Below are 21,886 nucleotides of genomic sequence, written 5' to 3'. Positions count from 1 at the left end.
TGATGACTGTAGCTTTGTAGTATAGTCTGAAGTAGCGATTTTTGAAAACAAAAATAAAATAATGCCATTTGCAGCGACATCGATAAACTTCAGAGATTGTCATACTGAGTGAACTAAGTCAGACAGAGAAAGACAAATGTCATAGGATATCGCTTATATGTGGAATCTAAAAAAAGGGTACAAATGAACTTATTTACAAAACAGAAATAGAGTGACAGATGTAGAAAACAAACTTATGGTTACCAGGGGTTTAGATGAGTGAGGGGGAAGGGATAAACTGGGAAATTGGGGTTGACATATACACACTACTATATATAAAATAGATAACTAATTAGGACTTACTGTATAGCACAAGGAACTCTACACAATATTCTGTAATGGCTTATATGGGAAAATGATCTTAAAAAATGTGGATATATGTATACATATAACTGAGTCACTTTGCTGTACACCTAAAACTAACACAGCATTGTAAATCATCTATACCCCAATAACAATTTTAAAAATAAATAAAAGCTCTCTTCTATGGTGTCATTTTAACATTCTCCTTCTGATACAAATCCCTTCTCAATGATAGAATACAGGAAGACCACGGAGTAAATAAAATGCATCAATTAATAACTATCTCTTTCTCTCTCTCTCTCTCTCTCTCTCTCTCTCACACACACACACACACACACACACACACACACATATACACACAAACACATCCCTAAAGTCAGGTTTTGTTGAATGTAGTTGAAGTTGAACTGAGAATTATCTAGAATTCATGAAGTCAGAAGGTTTTATTTGTGAATAACTGGTAAAATTAAAATTCTAATGAACATTGCCTCAAAAGGGGTAATTTAATCTTATATCAATCTGTTTTGTAAGAAAAAAATATCAGCATCAGAATTACCTTTCTTATAGTGCTTTGTCATGAAATATCAAGTAAATCCTCTTTTTTATTATTGATTAAAATAAATGTCCCATAGAAATGTAAATTCCTCTAATGGAGTGCAATTTGTACATTAAAAAAATTATATTTAGATTGTATAATTAGGCTTATTTCTACAATGGAAATATATATATTTTTCATAGTATGGTATTCCTGAGCTGGGCATAGAGAAAGGGTTACTAGATTAAGTGCAAAATAGTCAGTTCCTATATTTAAAAAAAAAAAATCTAACCTATTTTCCAATCCAACTCTATTTGTAGTCAACTTATTCCCTTCCAGAGTTCTACTCAAACATAAGTTATGGTTTGCCCATTTTTGTACTATAAAATTTGTTCCTTATATTTCCACAAATATGTGCTTCCTGAAGCTAACTGTATTCTTCATTAGACTTGTTGTCAGGACCAAAAGTCATGATAATTACAGGATAACTGTTCAATGCATACTTTTGATGACAAAAATTAATGAGACTTGGCATTGCCTCAACTTATGGAGACCTTAGTTGGGCTATTATATTATTATGATATCTATTGATATTTGGTAAATCTTGTTGTGATACTGATTTTTAAAAATCTAAATCAAATTATAGAGCAATATATTTTATTACCACTATTGCTTGCAACAAATATTAACAATATTTTTATTTGAAACATCATCATTAATCTGATTCTATCAGGTATTTTTTTAACAGAATAAAGCCATAAACTATATGTACTTGCTGAAAACTAGGAAACTATTAGGAACTGTGGCCAATTACTTCACTTCAAGATTTTTGGATTGGCTAAAAAGATATTGGCCTGGCACTGGAATGACACAAAATGGCATAGCTGTATCTCACAAAGAAGTTGTCTACTGGGGTGTTTCTTAGGTCTTCTTTAGCATTTTCTTTTATTCAAGAGCAGCTTATTTCCCATCTATTTGGAAAGTGAAATCACAGATTTCGTTACAGGGCTATTGGACACCAGTTGCAAGCTCCATTATTAAAAATTTTGTTGTTAATATTTCTGTACTCACCTCTGGCAATTATAAAAATATGATTCCTATTAAATTAAATGTATCCACATAGCACACACATATAGGTGCAGATGCATACATGCACATACACACACAAACACATTAACACAAGCATGCACACACCTTTATGTGAGATGTTTTCAAAGACAGGTTACACAGGATCCTCTTGCTCTGAGGTCTTGTTTCTTTTTACTTTCTGCCACAAGGAAATTTGATTAACCCTGCCATTGATCTTCCATATAGTGAAGCTCTGTCTTTTGAACTCCAAATATAAAAACAGAACTTAAAGAAGAATTGAATTGGTAAAAACCTCACGTCTTTCCAATGGCCCTTAAGAAAGTTTTGTTATGGGATGAATACCTGTTTCTTATATACACCTCACTTTGTTGAGGCATTTTTTACTTAAGAATATTTTAATTGAGGTTTACTTGATATACAGTACTGTATTAGTTTCAGGTATACAACATAATGATTTGATATTTGTATATATTATGAAATGATTGCTGTAATAAGTCTAATTAACAGTTGTCACTATACATAGTTACATAGTATTTTTCTTATTATGAGAACTTTTAAAATCTACTCTCTTAGAAACTTTCAATGATGCAGACAGTATTATTAGCTATGGACACCATGATGTACCTTACATCCCCATGACTTACTTATTTGAAAACTGGAAGTTTGTACATTTTTACTCCCTTTACCCATTTTGCACATTCTCCTCACCCCTGTCTCTGGCAATCACCGATCAGTAATCTGTTCTCTTATCTATGAGCTGTTTTTTTTTTCTTTTTATTTTTTTTAAGATTCTACATAGAAATGAGATCATATGGTGTTTGCCTTTCTCTGTTTGACTTATTTCCCTTAGCATAATGCCCCCAGGGCCCATTCATGTTGTCACAAATGGCAAAATTTTGTTCTTTTTGTATTTCTGAATAATATTCCACTCTCTATATACACAAACTACATTTTCTTCTTTTAAACTTTTTTTCAAATTCATTTAATTTTTTTTGGTATAGTTGAACTACAATATAATATTAGTTTCAGGTGAACAAAATAGTGACTCAGTTTTTTAAACCTTATGCATGAGACAAAGTTATTACAATATTATTGACTATTTTCCCTTTGCTATACATTAGATTCCATTGACTTATTTATATTATAACTGATAGTTTGTAGCTCTTAATTCCCTTCACCTATTTCACCCATCTGCCCCAGCCTCTTCCCCACTGGTGATCACTCATTTGTTCTCTGTATCCATGAGTCTGTATCTGTTTTGTTATATTTGTTCACAAGTTTTGTTTTTTAGATTCCACATATACATGAAAATGTTCAGTATTTCTCTTTCCTTGTCTGACTTAATTCACTGAGCATAATAAACTCTAGGCACATGGAAGTTGTCACAAATGGCAAGATTTCCTTCTTTTTATGGCTGAGTAATATCTCACTATGTATATGTATATAGTGGGAAATACATGCATACATATATGCATATATATATATATATATATATATATATATATATATATATATATATGCTGAACTTCTTGTTTCATTCATCTATGAATGGATATGTAAGTTGCTTCCATATTGTGAAAAATGCTGCAATGAACAAAAAGTGGATGTATCTCTTCGATTCAGTGTTTTGTTTTCTTAGAGTAAATACTCCAAAGAGGAATTTGTGGATTGTATGGTAGTTCTGTTTTTAATTTTTTTAGGAAACTCTATACTGTTTTCCATAGTGGTTGTACCAATTTATATCTCTACCAACAGTGCACAATGGTCCCCTTTTTTCCACAGCTTTCCCAACACTTGTTATTTTTTTCTATTTTTGTTTATAGACATTCTAACAGGTGTGATTCCTCTAACTTATTATTTCTCAACATTGTTTTAGTTATTTAGGATCTTTTGTAATTCCATACAGATTTTATGATTTTTGCTCCCCTGTGAAAAATGCCTTTGTCCTTTTGATAGGGATTATATTAAATCTGTAGATTGTTTTCAGTAGTATGAACATTTTAGCAGTATTAATTCTTCCAATCCATGAGCACAAAATATCTTTCCATTTATTCATGTCTTCTTTAGTCTCTTTCATCAATGTCTTATAATTTTCAGGGTACAGGTGTTTCATCTGCTTGGTTAATTTATTCCTAGTTATTTTTTGATGCAATTGTAAATGGAATTGTTTTCTTAATATCTCTTTCTGATAGTGTGTTATTAGTGCATAGATATGGAGCAGAATTCTGTATATAAATGTTATATCTTGCAACTTTACTGAATTCATTTATTAGTACTAACAAGTTTTTGGTGGAGTCATTAGATTTTTCTGTATATAATACCATGCCATCTGCAAATAGTGACAATCTTTCTTTTTTATTTGGATGCCTTTTTTTCTTACCTAATTTCTCTGGCAAGGACGTACAATACTATGTTGAATTAAAGTGGCAATAATCGGCATCCTTGTCTTTTTCCTAATATTAGGGAAAATTTTTTCAGCTTTTTTTTTTTTTTTTTTTTTTGTGGTATGCGGGCCTCTCACTGTTGTGGCCTCTCCTGTTGTGGAGCACAGGCTCCAGACGTGCAGGCTCAGTGGCCATGGCTCATGGCCCAGCTGCTCCACGGCATGTGGGATCTTCCCGGGCCGGGGCACAAACCCACATCCCCTGCATCAGCAGGCAGACTCTCAACCACTATGCCACCAGGGAAGCCCAAAACTTTCAGATTTTTAACCACTGAGAATTATCTTAGCTGTGGGTTTGTCATAAATATAGAAGCACATTCCCTCTGTACCCACTTGTTGAGAGATTTTATTGTAAATGGATGTTGAATTTGTCAAATGATTTTTCTGCATCTTTTAAGATGACTATATGATATTTTATCCTTAATTTTGATAATGTGGTGTGTTACATCAATTGATTTGCAGAAGCTGACTCATCCTTGCATTCCTGAAATAAATCCCAGTTGAACATGGTGTATGATCTTTCTAATGCATTGTTGAATTTAGTTTGCTAATATTAGGTTGAGGATTTTTACATCTATGTTCCTCAGGTATATTGGCCTTTAATTATCTTTTCTTGTAATCTGTTTGTCCGGTTTTTGTATCAGGGGAATGTCGGTCTCGTAAAATGAGTATATAAGTATTTTCCCCCTTCTATGTTTTAGAAGAATTTGAGAAGGATTGCTAATAATTCTTTGAATGTTTGGTATAATTCACCAGTGAAGCTGTATAGACCTAGACTTTTGTTTTGGGGAGTTTTCTGATTACTGATTCAATCTCCTTTCTATTAAATGGTCTAATCAAATTTTCTATTTCATCTTGGAAGAATATATGTTTCTAGAAATTTATCAATTTCTTCTAAGTTGTTCAATTTGTAGATGTATAATTATTCATAGTAGTCTCATGATTCTCTGTATTTCTGTGGTATTAGTTGTAATGTTTCCTCTTACATTTCTGGTTTCATTTATTTGAGTCCTCTCTATTTTCTTTCTTAGGGAGTCTACCTAAGGTTTGTCAATTTTGTTTATCTTTCCAACAACCTGGCTCTTGGTTTCATTTTTTTTCTATTGTCTTTTAGTCTCTATTTTATTTATTTCTGCTCGGATTTTGTTATTTCTTCTTTCTACTAACTTTGTTTTCTTTTTCTAGTTCCTTGAGGTGTAAAGTGTATTTGTTTTTTAGAGACTTTTCTCATTCCTTGAGGTAGGCATTTATTTCTATGAACTTCCTTTTTAGAACTGCTTTTGGTGTATCCAATAAGTTTCAGTATGTTGTATTTCCATTTTCACTTGTCTCAAGCTATTTTTTAAAAATATTTTTCTATTGAGTTCTTCACTGACCCAGTGGTTATTCAGTAGCATGTTGTTTAATCTCCACATAACTGTGAATTTTTCAGTCTTGTTCTTGTAATTGATTTCTAGTTCCATACCATTGTGGTCAGAAAATATGTTTGATGATTTCAATCTTCTTAACATTGTTAGTACTTGTTTTGTGGCCTAATTTATTAACTATCCTAGAGAATGTTCCTTGTGCTCTTGAGAAGAAAGTGTACTCTGTCATTTTTTGAAGAAATACTCTGTATATATCTAAGTCAATGTGGTCTAACGTGTCATTAAATACTATTGTTTTCTTGTTGATTTTCTGTCTGTATGATCTATCAACTGATGTAAGTGGGGTGTGAAAGTCCCCTACTATTATTGAGTAAGTGTAAATTTCTCCCTTGAAGTCTGATAATATTTGTTTTTGGGTGCATAAATTTGCAAATTTACACTCTCTTTTTGGGTTGAGATTTTTATCATTATGCAATGCCCTTCTTTGTCTCTTACTGCAATCTGTTTCAAAGTCTATTTGTCTCATATAATCATAGGAACACCAGCTTTCTAATGTTTTCTATATGCATGGAATATCTTTTTCATTGTTTCATTTCCTTTCTATGTGTTTCCTTACATCTGGAGTGAGTCTCTTTTGAGCAGCATATAGATATGTCTTTTTTTTTTTTTTTTTTTTTTTTTTGCGGTACGCGGGCCTCTCACTGTTGTGGCCTCTCCCACTGTGGAGCACAGGTTCCGGATGCGCAGGCTCAGCAGCCATGGCTCACGGGCCCAGCCACTCCACGGCATATGGGATCCTCCCGGACCGGGGCACGAACCCGTATCCCCTGCATCGGCAGGCGAACTCTCAACCACTGCGCCACCAGGGAGGCCCTAGATATGTCTTTTTTGATTTTTGTTTGTTTATGTTTATACATCTGCCACAATATATATTTTGATTGCAGAATTTAATACATTTACATTTTTGGCTTTTTATTTATTTTTAACATCCTTATTGGATTATAATTGCTTTACATTGTTGTGTTAGTTGTTGCTGTATCACAAAGTGAATCAGCTATATGTATACATATATCCCCATATACCCTCCCTCTTACTTCTCCCTCTCCCATCCCTATCCCACCCCTCTAGGTGGTCACAAAAGCACCGACATGATCTCCACGTGCTATCTTGTTGCTTCCCACTAGCCATCTATTTTACTTTTGGTAGTATATATATATGTTCATGTCACTCTCTTACTTCTCTCAGCTTACCCCTCCACCTCCCCGTGTCTTCGAGTCCATTATCTACGTCTGTGTCTTTATTCCTGTCCTGTCCCTAGGTTCTTCAGAACATTTTTTTTTAATTCCATATATATGTGTTAGCATTTGGTATTTGCTTTTCTCTTTCTGAATACTTTATTCTGTATGACAGTCTCTAGTTCCATCCACCTCACTACAAATAACTCAATTTCCTTTCTCTCTATGGCTGAGCAATACCCCGTTGTATATATGTGCCATGGTCTTTATCCATTCATCTGTCAATGGACACTTAGGATGCTTCCATATCCTGGCCATAGTAAATAGAGCTGCAATGAACATTGTGGTATCTAAATATTTTTGAATTATGTTTTTCTCAAGATATATGCCCAGTAGTGGGATTGCTGGGTGAAGTGGTAGTTCTATCTTTAGGTTTTTAAAGAACCTCCATACTGTTCTCCATAGTGGCTGTATCAGTTGACATTTCCACCAACAGTGCAAGAGGGTTCCCTTTCTCCACACCCTCTCCAAAATTTATTGTTTGTAGATTTTTTGATGATGGTCATTCTGACTGGTTTGAAGTGATACCTCATTGTAGTTTTGAGTTACATTTCTCTAATATTTAGGGATGTTGAGCATGCTTTCATGTGTTTCTTGGCAAACTGTGTATCTTCTTTGGAGAAATGTCTATTTAAGTCTTCTGCCCATTTTTGGATTGTGCTGTTTGTTTTTTGATAGTGAGCTGAATGAGCTGCTTGTATATTTTGGAGATTAATCCCTTGTCAGTTGCTTCATTCGCAAATATTTTCTCCCATTCTGAGGGTTGTCTTTTCATCTTGTTCATGGTTTCCTTTGCTGTGCAAAAGCTTTTAAGTTTCATTAGGTCCCACTTGTTTATTTTTGTTTTTATTTCCATTTCTCTAGGAGGTGGGTCAAAAAGGTTCTTTCTGTGATTTATGTCATAGAGTGTTCTGCCTATGTTTTCTTCTAAGAGTTTTATAGTGCCTGGCCTTACACTTAAGTCTTTAATCCATTTTGAGTTTATTTTTGTGTATGGTGTTAGGGATTGTTCTAATTTCATGCTTTTGCATGTAGTTGTCTAGTTTTCCCAGCACCACTAATTGAAGAGGCAGTCTTTTCTCCATTGTATATTCTTGCTTCCTTTATCAAACATAAGGTGGCCATGTGTGTGTAGGTTTATCTCTGGTCTTTATATCCTGTTCAATTGATCTATATTTCTGTGTTTGGGCCAGTACCATCCTGCTTAGATTACTGTAGCTTTTTACTATAGTAAAAATTCAAGGACACTGAATCCCCCAGCTCCTTCTTTATTTCTCAAGATTGGTTTTGATATTTGGGGTCTTTTGTGTTTCTATACAAATTGTGAAATTTTTTGTTCTAGTTCAATGAAAAATGTTATTGGTAGTTGAAAGGGATTGCATTGAATCTGTAGATTGCTAGTAGAGTCATTTTCACATTGATTCTTCCAATCCAAGAACATGGTATATCTCTCCATCTATTTGTATCATTATTGATTTCTTTCATCAGTGTCTTATAGTTTTCTGCATAGAGGTCTTTTGTCTCCTTAGGTAGGTTTATTCTGGGTATTGTATTCTTTTTGCTGCCATGGTAAATGGGAGTGATTCCTTAAAATCTCTTTCAGATTTTTCATCATTAATGTATAGGAATGCAAGAGATTTCTGTTCATTAATTTTGTATGTGCAACTTTACCAAATTCATTGATTAGCTCTAGTAGTTTTCTGGTAGCATCTTTAGGATTCTCTATGTATAGTATCATGTCATTTGCAAATAGTGACACTTTTACTTCTTCTTTTCTGATTTGGATTCCATTTATTTCTTTTTCTTCTCTGATTGCTGTGGCTAAAATTTCCAAAACTGTTTTGAATAATAGTGGTGAGAGTGGACAACCTTGTCTTGCTCCTGATCTTAGAGAAAATGTTTTTAGATTTTTACCATTGAGAATGATATTGGCTGTGGGTTTGTCATATATGGCCTTTATTCTGTTGAGTTAAGTTCCCTCTATGCCTATTTTCTGGAGCTTTTTAAATCATAAATCAGTGTTGAATTGTGTTGAAAGCTTTTTCTGCATCTATTGAGATGATTGTATGACTTTTATCCTTCAATTTGTTAATATGGTGTATCACATTGATTGTTTTGTGTTTCTTTAAGAATCCTTGCATTCCTAGGATTTATCCCACATGATCACTGTGTATGATCCTTTTAATGTGCTGTTGGATTCTGTTTGCTAGTATTTTGTTGAGAATTTTTGTATCTATGTTCATCAGTGATATTGGCCTGGAGTTTTCTTTTTTTGTGACATCTTTGTATCAGGATGATGGTTGTCTTGTAATATGAGTTTGGAAGTGTTCCTCCCTCTGCTATATTTTGGAAGAGTTTAAGAAGGACAGGTGCTAGCTCTTCTCTAAATGTGATAGAATTTGCCTGTGAAGCCATCTGGTCCTGGGCTTTTGTTTGTTGGAATAATATTAATCATGGTTTCAATTTCTGTGCATGTAATTGTTCTGTTCTTATTTTCCATTTCTTCCTAGTTCAGTCTTGGAAGGTTGTGCTTTTCTATGAATTTGTCCATTTGTTCTTACTTCTCCTTTTTCATTTCTATTGATTTGTGTCTTCTCCCTTCTTTTCTTGTTGTGTCTGGTTAAAGATTTATCAGTTTTGTTTATGTTCACAGAGAACCAGCTTTTAGTTTTACTGGTCTTTGCTATTGTTTCTTTCATTTCTTTTTCATTTATTTCTGATCTGATATTTATGGTTTCTTTCCTTCTGCTAACTTTGGGCATTTTTTTTTTTTTTGGTTCTTCTTTCTCTAATCACCTTATGTGTAAAGTTGGGTTTTTTATTTAAGATATTTCTTGTTTCTTCAGGTAGGATTGTATTGCTATAACCTTTCATCTTAGAACTGCTTTTACTGCATCCCATAGATCTGGGTCATCATGTTTTCACTGTCATTGTTTCTAAGTAATTTTTGATTTCTTGTTTGATTTCTTCAGTGATCTCTTGGATCCTTAGTAGTGTATTATATAGTCTCCATGTTTTTGTATTTTTTACAGACCTTTTTCCTGTAATTGATATCTAGTCTCATAGTTTTGTGGTCGGAAAATATACTTGATATGATTTCACTTCTCTTAAATTTACCAAGGTTTGATTTATGACCCAAGATATGATCTATCCTGGAGAACATTCCATGAGCACTTGAGAAGAAAGTGCATTCTGTAGTTTTTGGATGAAATATCCTATAAATATCAATTATGCCCATCTTGTTTAATGTATCATTTGTGTTTGAAGCTTGTGTTTCCTTATTTATTTTCGTTTTGGATGATCTGTCTATTGGTGAAAGTGCATGGAATTTCTTTTTTCATCCCCTCACTTTCAGTCTGTATGTGTCCCTATGTCTGAAGTTGGTCTCTTGTAGACAGCATATATATGTGTTTTGTTTGTGTATCTATTCAGCCAGTTTATGTCTTTTGTTGGAGCATTTAATCCATTTACATTTAAGGTAGTTATTGATATGTATGTTCCTATTACCATTTTCCTAATTGTTTTGGACTTGTTATTGTAGGTCTTTTTCCTTTTCTTGTGTTTCTTGCCTAGAGAAGTTCCTTTAGAATTTACAGGAAAGTTGGTTTGGTGGTGCTGAATTCTCTTAACCTTTGCTTGTCTATAAAGGTTTTAATTTCTTTGCCAAATCTGAATGAGATCCTTGCTGGGCAGAGTAATCTTGGCTGTAGGTTTCTCCCTTTTGTCACTTTAAATATATCCTGCTACTCCCTTCTTGCTTGCAGAGCTTCTGCTGAAAGGTCAGCTGTTAACCTTATGGGGATTCCCTTGTATATTATTTGTTGCTTTCCCCATGCTGCTCTTAATTTTTTTCTTTGAATTTAATTTTTGATAGTTTGATTAATTTGTGTCTTGGCATGTTTCTCCTTGGATTTATCCTTTATGGCCCTCTCTGAGCTTCCTGAACTTTACTGACTATTTCCTTTCCCATATTAAGGAAGTTTTCAACTATAGTCTCTTCAAATATTTTCTGAGACCCATTCTTTTTCTCTTCCTCTTCTGGGACCACAATAATTCAAATATTGGTGCATTTAATATTGTCCAAGAAGTCTTTGAGACTGCCCTCAATTATTTTCACCTTTTTTTTCCTTTATTCTGCTCTACGGTAGTTATTTCCACTATTTTATCTTCAATGTCACTTATCTCTTCTTCTGTCTCAGTTATTCTGCTATTGATTCCTTCTAGAGAATTTTTAATTTCATTTATTATATTGTTCATCATTGTTTTTTTGCTCTTTAGTTCTTGTATGTCCTTGTTAAACATTTCTTGTATTTTCTGCATTCTACTTACAAGATTTTGGATCATCTTTACTATCATTACTCTGAATTCTTTTTCAGGTAGACTGCCTATTTCCTCTTCATTTGTTAGGTCTGGTGGGTTTTTATCTTGCTCCTTCTTCTGTTGTGTATTTCTTTGTCTTCTCATTTTGCTTAACTTACTGTGTTTGGGGTCTCCTTTTCACAGGATGCACGTTCGTAGTTCCCATTGTTTTTGATGTCTTCCCCCAGTGGGTGAAGTTGGTTCAGTGGGTTGTGTAGGCTTCCTGATGGAAGAGAGTGGTGCCTGTGTTCTGGTGGATGAGGCTGGGTCTTGTTTTTCTGATGGGCAGTACCATGTGTGGTTGTGTGTTTGGGGATGTCTGTGAACTTATTATGATTTTAAGCAGACTCTCTTTAATAGGTAGGGTTTTATTCCTGTCTTGCTGGTTGTTTGGCATAAGGCATCCAGCACTGTAGTTACTGGTTATTGAGTGGAGGTGGGTCTTAACTTTGAGATGGCGATCTCTGGGAAAGCTTTTGCTGTTTGATTTTATATGGGACCAAGAAGTCTCTGGTGGGCTGATGTTCTGAACTTCGCTCTCCCACCTCAGAGGGTCAGGCCTGAAACCTGGCTAGAGCCCCAAGACCCCGTGAGACTCACGGATCAGAAGACAGGTAAGAAAGAAAATAAAGTAAGGAAGAAAAAAATAAAATAAAGTTTTTAAAATAAAAAAATAAAAATTTACCATTAAAATAATGAAAAATAAAAAGAGTAATAAAAAAAGAAAATGAAGAAAGAAGAGAGCAATCAAACCAAAAAACAAATCCACCAATGATAACAAACACTAAAAAGTGAAAAAAAAAACAAAACAGTGAATTCTAGGACAAACTGTACAAGCAACCTTATACAGACAAAAGACAATCACACAAAGAAGCATATGCATACACACTCACAAAAAGATAAAAAGAAAAAATATATATATATATGAAGAGAGCAACCAAATCAATAAACTAATCTACCAATGATAATAAACAAATCTACCAATGATAATACTAAACTAAATATACATAAATCCAGAAACAGATGCTGAAAGCAAACCCCAAGTCTACAGTTGTTCCCAAAGTCCACCACCTCAATTTTGGGATATTTTTTTCTATTCAGTTATTCCACAGTTGCAGGGCACATCTAGTTTACTGTGGAGATTTAGTCCTCTCCTCCTGAGGCTGCTGGGAGAGATTTACCTTTCTCTTCTTTGTTCACACAGCTCCTGGGGTTCAGCTTTGGTTTTGGCCCCGCTTCTGCATGTAGGTCACCTGAGGGCATCTGTTCTTCACCCAGACAGGAGGGGGTTAAAGAAGCGGCTGATTCAGGTGCTCTGGCTCTCTCAGGCCAGGGGAGGGAGGGGCATGGAGTGTGGGGCAAGCCTGCAGCAGCAGAGACCTGCATGATGTTGCAACAACCTGAGGTGCACTGTGTGTGCTCCTCCCAGGGAAGTTGTCCCTGGATCATGGGACCCTGGCAGTGGCGTGCTGCACAGGCTCTCGGGAGGGAAGGTGTGGATAATGACCTGTGCTTGCACCCAGGCTTCTTGGGGTCTACTGCAGCAGCCTTAGCATCTCATGCCCATCTCTTGTGTTCGTGCCAATAGCTATAGCTTATGCCCATCTCTGGAGCTCGTTTAGGTGGTGCTCTGAATTGCCTCTCTTCATGCACCCTGAAACAATGGTCTCTTGCCTCTTAGGCAGGTCCAGACTTTTTCCCCGACTCCCTGCCGGGAAGATCATTTTGATTCTATTTTTCTATTGTGGAATTAATAGCTGAAATAAATGAATAGATAAATAGAGAAAGATAGACAGAAAGTAAAAAGAAGTAAAGGAAGGAAGATAGAAAAGAGAAAGAGTGTTAAATTCTCCAATTTTCTAACATTAATGAAGCTCATAAAGGACTAATAAAAATCTTTCAACTAATCAAAATTAAGGCAGAAAACTAACAAATTGAGAGGGATTTTTGTTTGTTTGTTTTTTGCTTTTCTCGTGTGTGTGTGTGTGTGTGTGTGTCTAAATCATTGGTAGGATGTATCACAATGTTTTCACTGAGTGGAGGATTCATGTATAAAGCCAATGGTGGAAAAAAAAATTCAGTTGTGATTCTAATGAAGAAATATAAACATTCTTTCTTCAAAGTAAAATGGACATGTTTCCAAATAGCATGCACAAATATGATAATATTATCTTGTGTCAACAAATAGCTTTTCAAACAGTATGTTTTCCCTTGTCATATAATAACTGAGCAATGCTGCCTTAGCCACAGATCTATTTGACAAAGGGTAGAAAGTAAAATGAGGAAGCTCGTGAAAATAAAAACAGTAAACAATGATGATTACTTTGTGTTTTCTTGTATCTAGTCTAATCAGATCTAATGTTGGTTTTCTGTGCTGTAGTTTGATTATACAGCTAATGCTATGCAAATAAATGACTCAAGATGTATATTTATGAGCAGATATCAGGTTTCTTTGCATTTTAATGTTTATAAATGTGGTACAAAATATATACATATATTGTTTACTGAACCAGGGTCTAGGGTAAACTTTTCAATTGAAAAAAATTATTGTAAACTTTGTTTTTTATAGTAAGTATTTTCTGTTTAAAAAATGTGATCACAGGATAAGTTCTAGAAAAAGTCATGATTTCATCCTGTAAGGAAAGATTAACTGTGCCATTTTTACTAATATGAAAAAATGAAACCTTAAAACCAAGCCAATATTAATTACTGGCTATCGCGTCACCCTCCATATAAAACACTTTTGAATAAATGTACATTTGTGTCTTCTGTGCTTTGTTTTACTGAAATGTGTAAATTTATATTTCTGATTTAAATCTAAAGTAATTTAATTAAAATAATTGAGAAAGGTAAAGACAGAGAGGGACAGAAACAGGGAGAACAGGTAACAGAGAGCAAAAGAAAGACACAGAGATAATTAAAGGAATTCCTGGCTCTGCTTGCTCATTCAAATGATAAGAATGATTTTATTTATGGAATTCAAGGTCTTGACTAACCTATCAAATCCATAAATCTATTCCTAACTTCCTATAAGCTATTAGACTAAGAACAAGGCACCAAAAAATATCTTTGTCCTGAACAATCTTCAAATATTATAGTGCTTATGTTTTTCTGAGTTAGGAGCTTTGAAAAGACTAGGCAGGTAAAGATGATCACTATGACAATCACAAATTACCTAAGAATAATTGAGAGCTCTCAAATTTCATTTTTATTTTACTTTAGAATCTACAGTAAACCTGTGCACTCTGAAGGAGAATTTGGACAGTAAGTTTGTTCTCTAAGTAAAATAAATTATGAAATTTATAAACATCAGAAATTTAAGAAATGTCAGAAAACTTCCTTATTAAGAATTTTATTAGCATTTGTCATATGCCTGTGATTTATCTGCTGAAATATGTTGGAAGATGTTATTATCTTGCACATATGCTTCTTCTTACATACATGTAAAGGGGCTGTGAGTAGAGAATGGAAAAACCTACTCCTAGAATGCAGAGTGATAATCCTCGAAGATGATTTCACAGAAACAAAATTTACTGTGATTTTCTCAGCAATGACCAAGCTTAATATGGGAAGCATATAAAAAGTCAGTCTGCAAGATTCTCCATTCATCTTTTCCATTAATCACTGATACTTATTTTGCATTTTAACATACTTTATTGCTTTATTTAGTGTTTTTCAGGGTTGTAAATCAAAAATAGTTAGAATAGGCTGAAGATTTTGTCTACCATAAACTATGGTGCTTTTTTTTTTGTAAACAACCTTGAGAACAGCTCTATAATTATTTTTTACATTCCCAGAATATGCAAAGCTTCCTAAAAACTTCTCAGTAAACTACAACTTGCTGTTTAAATTAGATGACAGGGGACCGGAGGAAGATGGCGGAAGAGTAAGACACGGAGATCAGCTTCCTCCCCACAGATACATCAGAAATTCATCTACACGTGGAACAACTCCTACAGAACACCTACTGAACGCTGACAGAAGACCTCAGACCCCCCAAAAGGCAAGAAACTCCCCACATACCTGGGTAGGGCAAAAGAAAAAAAGAATAAACAGAGACAATAGGATAGGGATGGGACCTGCACCAGTGGGAGGGAGCCGTGAAGGAGGGAAGGTTTCTACACACTACAAGCCCCTTCGTGGGCAGAGACTGCAGGTGGCGGAGGGGGAAAGCTTCAGAGTAGCGGAGGAGAGCACAGCAACAGGGGTGCAGAGGGCAAAGCGGAGAGATTCTGGCACAGAGGACCGGTGCCCTCAGGCACACACCAGCCCGAGAGGCTTGTCTGCTCGGCCACCCAGGTGGGCGGGGCTGGGAGGTGAGGCTCAGGTATGGGCTTTCAGTCAGAGCGCAGGGAGAGGACTGGGGCTGGCGGCAGGAAGAGAGCCGGAAGGGGTTAGTGCACCACGGCTAGCCTGGAGGGAGTCCGGGGAAAGGGTCTGGAGCTGCTGAAGAGGCAAGAGATTTTTTCCCTTTTGTTATCTGGTGCGCAAGGAGAGGGCATTAAGAGGGCTGCTTGGGGAAGCGCCAGAGACAGGCGTGAGCCGCGGGTAAGGCGCGGACCTCGGAGACGGGCATGGGCCACCGCCGCCGCCTCCGCTGCCGCCACCGCCGCGGGGCCTGTGTGCGAGCCCGGGTCACTGTCTGCCCCGCCTTCCGGGGGCCCTGTACACCCCGCCACTGCTGGGGTCCCGAGACCCGGGGATGGCTTTCCCGGGAAAGCGCACGGAGCGCCTCAGGCTGGTGCAACGTCACGCCGGCCTCTGCCCCCGCAGGCTCGCCACACACTGCGCGCCCCTCCCTCCCCTCTGCCTGAGTGAGCCAGAGCCACCGAATCAGCGGCTCCTTTAAACCCATCCTGTCTGAGCGAAGAACGGAAGCCTTCCAGTGACCTAAGCACAGAGGCGGGGCCAAGTCCAAGGCCGAGACCTGGGAGCTGTGAGAGCAGAGACAGGGAAATCTCTCTGTGCAGCCTCGGAGGCAGTGGATTAACGCTCCATGGTCCATTTGATGTGCCCTGCATCTGTGGAGTTCATGAATGGACAGCGAATCATCCAAAATTGAGGAAGTGGACTTTGAGGACAAGATTTAAGACTTTCCCCCCTTTTCCTCTTTTTACAACGAATTATCCCAAATTGAGGAGGTGGACTTGGAGAGCAAGATTTTTGATTATTCCCCCTGCTCTCTTTTTGTGAATGTGTATGTGTAATCTTCTGTGTAAGATTCTCTCTGTATAGCTTTGCTTCCACCATATGTCCCAGGGTTCTATCGGTCTGTTTTTTTTTTTTTTCAATACTTACTTTCTAATTTTAATAATGCTACTATATTTCATACTTTATTCTATTTTACTTTACCTGCTCTTTCTTTTTTTCCTACCTTCCCTCCTTCGCTCCCGCCCTCCGCTCCTCCTTTCCTTCTTTCTTTTACTTTCCTTCCTCCCTCCATCCCACACTTCTTCTTTCCACTTTCTTTTTCTTTCCTTCCTCCCTCCCTCCCTCCTGTCTTTCTTTCTTTCCTTCCTCCCTCCCTCCCTCCTTTCTTTCCTTCTTTCTTTCCATCCTTCCTCCCTCCCTCGCTCCATTCTTTCTTTCTTCCTTCCTTCCTTTCTTCCTGTCTTCCTTTCTTGCCCTCTCTCTTTCTTTCTACTACTAATTCTTTCTTTTACTTTTTCTCCCTGTTATTCTGAGCCGGGTGGATGAAAGGCTCTTGGTGCTGCAGCCAGGAGCCAGTGCTGTGCCTCTGAAGTGGGAGAGCCAACTGCAGGACATGGGTCCACAAGAGACCTCACAGCTCCACATAATATAAAGCAGCGAAAATCTCCCAGAGATCTCCACCCCAACACCAGTACCCAGCTTCAGTCAACGACCAGCAAGCTACAGTGCTGGTCACCCTATGCCAAGCAACTAGCAAGGCAGGAACACAACCCCACCCATTAGCAGAGAGGCTACCTAAAAACATAATAAGGCCATAGGCACCCCAAAACACACCACCAGACGTGGACCTGTCCACCAGAAAGACAAGATCGAGTCTCAACCACCAGAACACAGGCATTGGTCCCCCCCACCAGGAAGCCTACACAACCTACTGAAACAACCTTAGCCACTGGGGTCAGACACCAAAAACAACGGGAACTACGAATCTGCAACCTGCAAAAAGGAGACCCCAACCACAGTAACATAAGCAAAATGAGAAGACAGAAAAACACACAGCAGGTGAAGGAGCAAGATAAAAACCGACCAGACATAACAAATGAAGATGTAATAGGCAGTCTACCTGAAAAAGAATTCAGAATAATGATAGTAAAGCTGATCCAAGATTCTATTTTCAAGATCCATAATCTTGGAAATAGAATAGACAAAATGCAAGAAACAGTTAACAAGGACCTAGAAGAACTAAAGATGAATCAAGCATCGATTAAAAACACAATAAATGAAATGAAAAATACTCTAGATGGGACCAATAGCAGAATAACTGAGGCAGAAGAACGGATAAGTGAGGTGGAAAATAAAATAGTGGAAATAACTGATGCAGAGCAAAATAAAGAAAAAAAGAATGAAAGGAACAGAGGACAGTCTCAGAGACCTCTAGGACAACATTAAACACACGAACATTTGAATTATAGGGGTTCCAGAAGAAGAAGAGAAAAAGAAAGGGATTGAGAAAATATTTGAAGAGATTATAGTTGAAAACTTCCCTAATATGGGAAAGGAAATAGTTCATCAAGTCCAGGAGGCACAGAGAGTCCCATACAGAATAAATCCAAGGAGAAATACACCAAGAGACATATTAATCAAACTGTCAAAAATTAAGCACAAAGAAATCATATTAAAAGCAGCAAGGGAAAAGCAACAAATAACACACAAGGGAATCCCCATCAGGTTAACAGCTGATCTCTCAGCAGAAACTCTACAAGCCAGAAGGGAGTGGCTGGACATAATTAAAGTGATGAAGGAGAGAAACCTGCAACCAAGATTACTCTACCCAGCAAGGATCTCATTCAGATTTGATGGAGAAATTAAAACCTTTACAGACAAGCAAAAGCTGAGAGAGTTCAGCACCACCAAACCAGCTTTACAACAAATGCTAAAGGAACTTCTCTAGGCAAGAAACAAAACAGAAGGAATATACCTACAATAACAAACCCAAAGCAATTAAGGAAATGGGAATAGGAACATACATATCAATAATTACCTTAAATGTAAATGGAATAAATGCTCCCACCATAAGACACAGAGTGGCTGAATGGATACAAAAACAAGACCCATATATATGCTGTCTACAAGAGACCCACTTCAGACCTAGAGACACATACATATTGAAAGTAAGGGGATGGAAAAAGATATTCCATGCAAATGGAAATCAAAAGAAAGCTGGAGTAGCAATTCTTATATCAGACAAAATACACTTTAAAAAAAAGACTACTAGAAGAGACAAAGAAGGACACTACATAATGATCATGGGATCAATCCAAGAAGAAGATATAACAATTGTAAATATTTATGCACCCAACATCGGAGCACCTCAATACATAAGGCAAATACTAACAGCCATAAAAGGGGTAATCGACAGTAACACAATCATAGTAGGGGACTTTAACACCCCACTTTCACCAATGGACAGATCATCAAAAATGAAAATAAATAAGGAAACACAAGCTTTAAATGATACATTAAACAAGAAGAACTTAGTTCATATTTATAGGACATTCCATCCAAAAACAGCAGAATACACATTTTTCTCAAGTGCTCATGGAACATTCTCCAGGATAGATCATATCTTGGGTCACAAATCAAGCCTTGGTAAATTTAAGAAAATTGAAATTGTATCAAGTATCTTTTCCGACCACAATGCTATGAGACTAGACATCAATTATGGAAAACATCTGTAAAAAATACAAACACATGGAGGTTAAACAATATACTACTCAATAACGAAGTGATCATGAAGAAATCAAAGAGGAAATTAAAAAATACCTAGAAACAAATGACAATGGAGACACAACGACCCAAAACCTATGGGACGCAGCAAAAGCAGTTCTAAGGGGGAAGTTTATAGCAATACAATCCCACCTTAAGAAACAGGAAACATTTCGAGTGAACAACCTGACCCTGCACCTAAAGCAATTAGAGAAAGAAGAACAAAAAACCCCCAAAGCTAGCAGAAGGAAAGAAATCATAAAGATCAGATCAGAAATAAATGAAATAGAAATGAAGGAAACGATAGCAAAGATCAACCAAAGTAAAAGCTGGTTCTTTGAGAAGATAAACAAAATTGACAAACCATTAGCCAGACTCATCAAGAAAAGAAGGGAGAAGACTCAAATCAATAGAATTAGAAATGAAAAAGAAGTAACAACTGACACTGCAGAAATACAAAAGCTCATGAGAGATTACTATAAGCAACTCTATGCCAATAAAATGGACAACCCGGAAGAAATGGACACATTCTTAGAAATGCACAACCTGCCAAGACTGACTCAGGAAGAAATAGAAAATATGAATAGACCAATCACAAGCACTGAAATTGAATCTGTGATTAAAAATCTTCCATCAAACAAAAGCCCAGGACCAGATGGCTTCACAGGCGAATTCTATCAAACATTTAGAGAAGAGCTAACACCCATCCTTCTCAAACTCTTCCAAACAATATCAGAGGAAGGAAGACTCCCAAACTCATTCTACGAGGCCACCATCACCTTGATACAAAAACCAGGCAAGGATGTCACAAAGAAAGAAAACTACAGGCCAATATCACTGATGAACATTGATGCAAAAATCCTCAACAAAATACTAGCAAACAAAATCCAACAGCACATTAAAAGGATCATAAACCATGATCAAGCGGGGTTTATTCCAGGAATGCAAGGATTCTTCAATATACGCAAATCAATCAATGTGATACATCATATTAACAAGTTGAAGGAGAAAAACCATATGATCATCTCAATAGATGCAGAGAAAGCTTTCGACAAAATTCAACATCCATTTATGATAAAAACCCTGCAGAAAGTAGGCATAGAGGGACCTTTCCTCAACATAATAAAGGCCATATATGACAAACCCACAGCCAACATTGTCCTCAATGGTGAAAAACTGAAACCATTTCCACTAAGATCAGGAACAAGACAAGGTTGCCCACTCTCACCACTCTTATTCAACCTAGTTTTGGAAGTTTTAGCCACAGCAATCAGAGAAGAAAAGGAAATAAAAGGAATCCGAATTGGAAAAGAAGAAGTAAAGCTGTCACTGTTTGCAGATGACATGATAATATACATAGAGAATCCTAAAGATGCTAGCGAAAAACTACTAGAGCTAATCAATGAATTTGGTAAAGTAGCAGGATACAAAATTAATGTACAGAAATCTCTGGCATTCCTGTACACTAATGATGAAAAATCTGAAAATGAAATCAAGAAAACACTTCCATTTACCATCACAACAAAAAGAATAAAATATCTAGGAATAAACCTACCTAAGGAGACAAAAGACCTGTATGCAGAAAATTATAAGACACTGATGAAAGAAATTAAAGATGATACAAATAGATGGAGAGATATACCATGCTCCTGGATTGGAAGAATCAATATTGTGAAAATGACTCTACTATCCAAAGCAATCTACAGATTCAATGAAATCCCTATCAAACTACCACTGGCATTTTTCACAGAACTAGAACAAAAAATTTCAAAATTTGTTTGGAAAAACAAAAGACCCCGAATAGCCAAAGCGATCTTGAGAACGAAAAATGGAGCTGGAGGAATCAGGCTCCCTGACTTCAGACTATACTACAGAGCTACAGTAATTAAGACAGTCTGGTACTGGCATAAAAACAGAAAGATAGATCAGTGGATCAGGATAGAAAGCCCAGAGATAAACCCACGCACATATGGCCAACTTATCTTTGATAAAGGAGTCAGGAATGTACAGTGGAGAAAGGACAGCCTCTTCAATAAGTGGTGCTGGTAAAACTGGACAGGGACATGTAAAAGTTTGAGATTAGATCATTCCCTAACACCATACACAAAAATAAGCTCAAAATGGATTAAAGATTTCAATGTAAGGCCAGAAACTATCAAACTCTTAGAGGAAAACATAGGTAGAACACTCTATGACATAAATCACAGCAAGATCGTTTTGGACCCACCTCCTAGAGAAATGGAAATAAAAACAAAGATAAACAAATGGGACCTAATGAAACTTCAAAGCTTTTGCACAGCAAAGGAAACCATAAACAAGACCAAAAGACAACCCTCAGAATGGGAGAAAATATTTGCAAATGAAGCAACTGACAAAGGATTAATCTCCAAAATTTATAAACAGCTCATGCAGCTCAATAGCAAAAAAACAAACAACCCAATCCAAAAATGGGCAGAAGACTTAAATAGGCATTTCTCCAAAGAAGATATACAGACTGCCAACAAACACATGAAAGAATGCTCAACATCATTAATCATTAGAG

The sequence above is a fragment of the Mesoplodon densirostris genome, chromosome 5 (assembly GCF_025265405.1).
Source record: "Mesoplodon densirostris isolate mMesDen1 chromosome 5, mMesDen1 primary haplotype, whole genome shotgun sequence".
NCBI classification, from domain to species: Eukaryota; Metazoa; Chordata; class Mammalia; order Artiodactyla; family Ziphiidae; genus Mesoplodon; species Mesoplodon densirostris.
The sequence above is the reverse complement of the archived record's forward strand: the minus strand, read 5'-3'. Positions refer to the sequence as shown.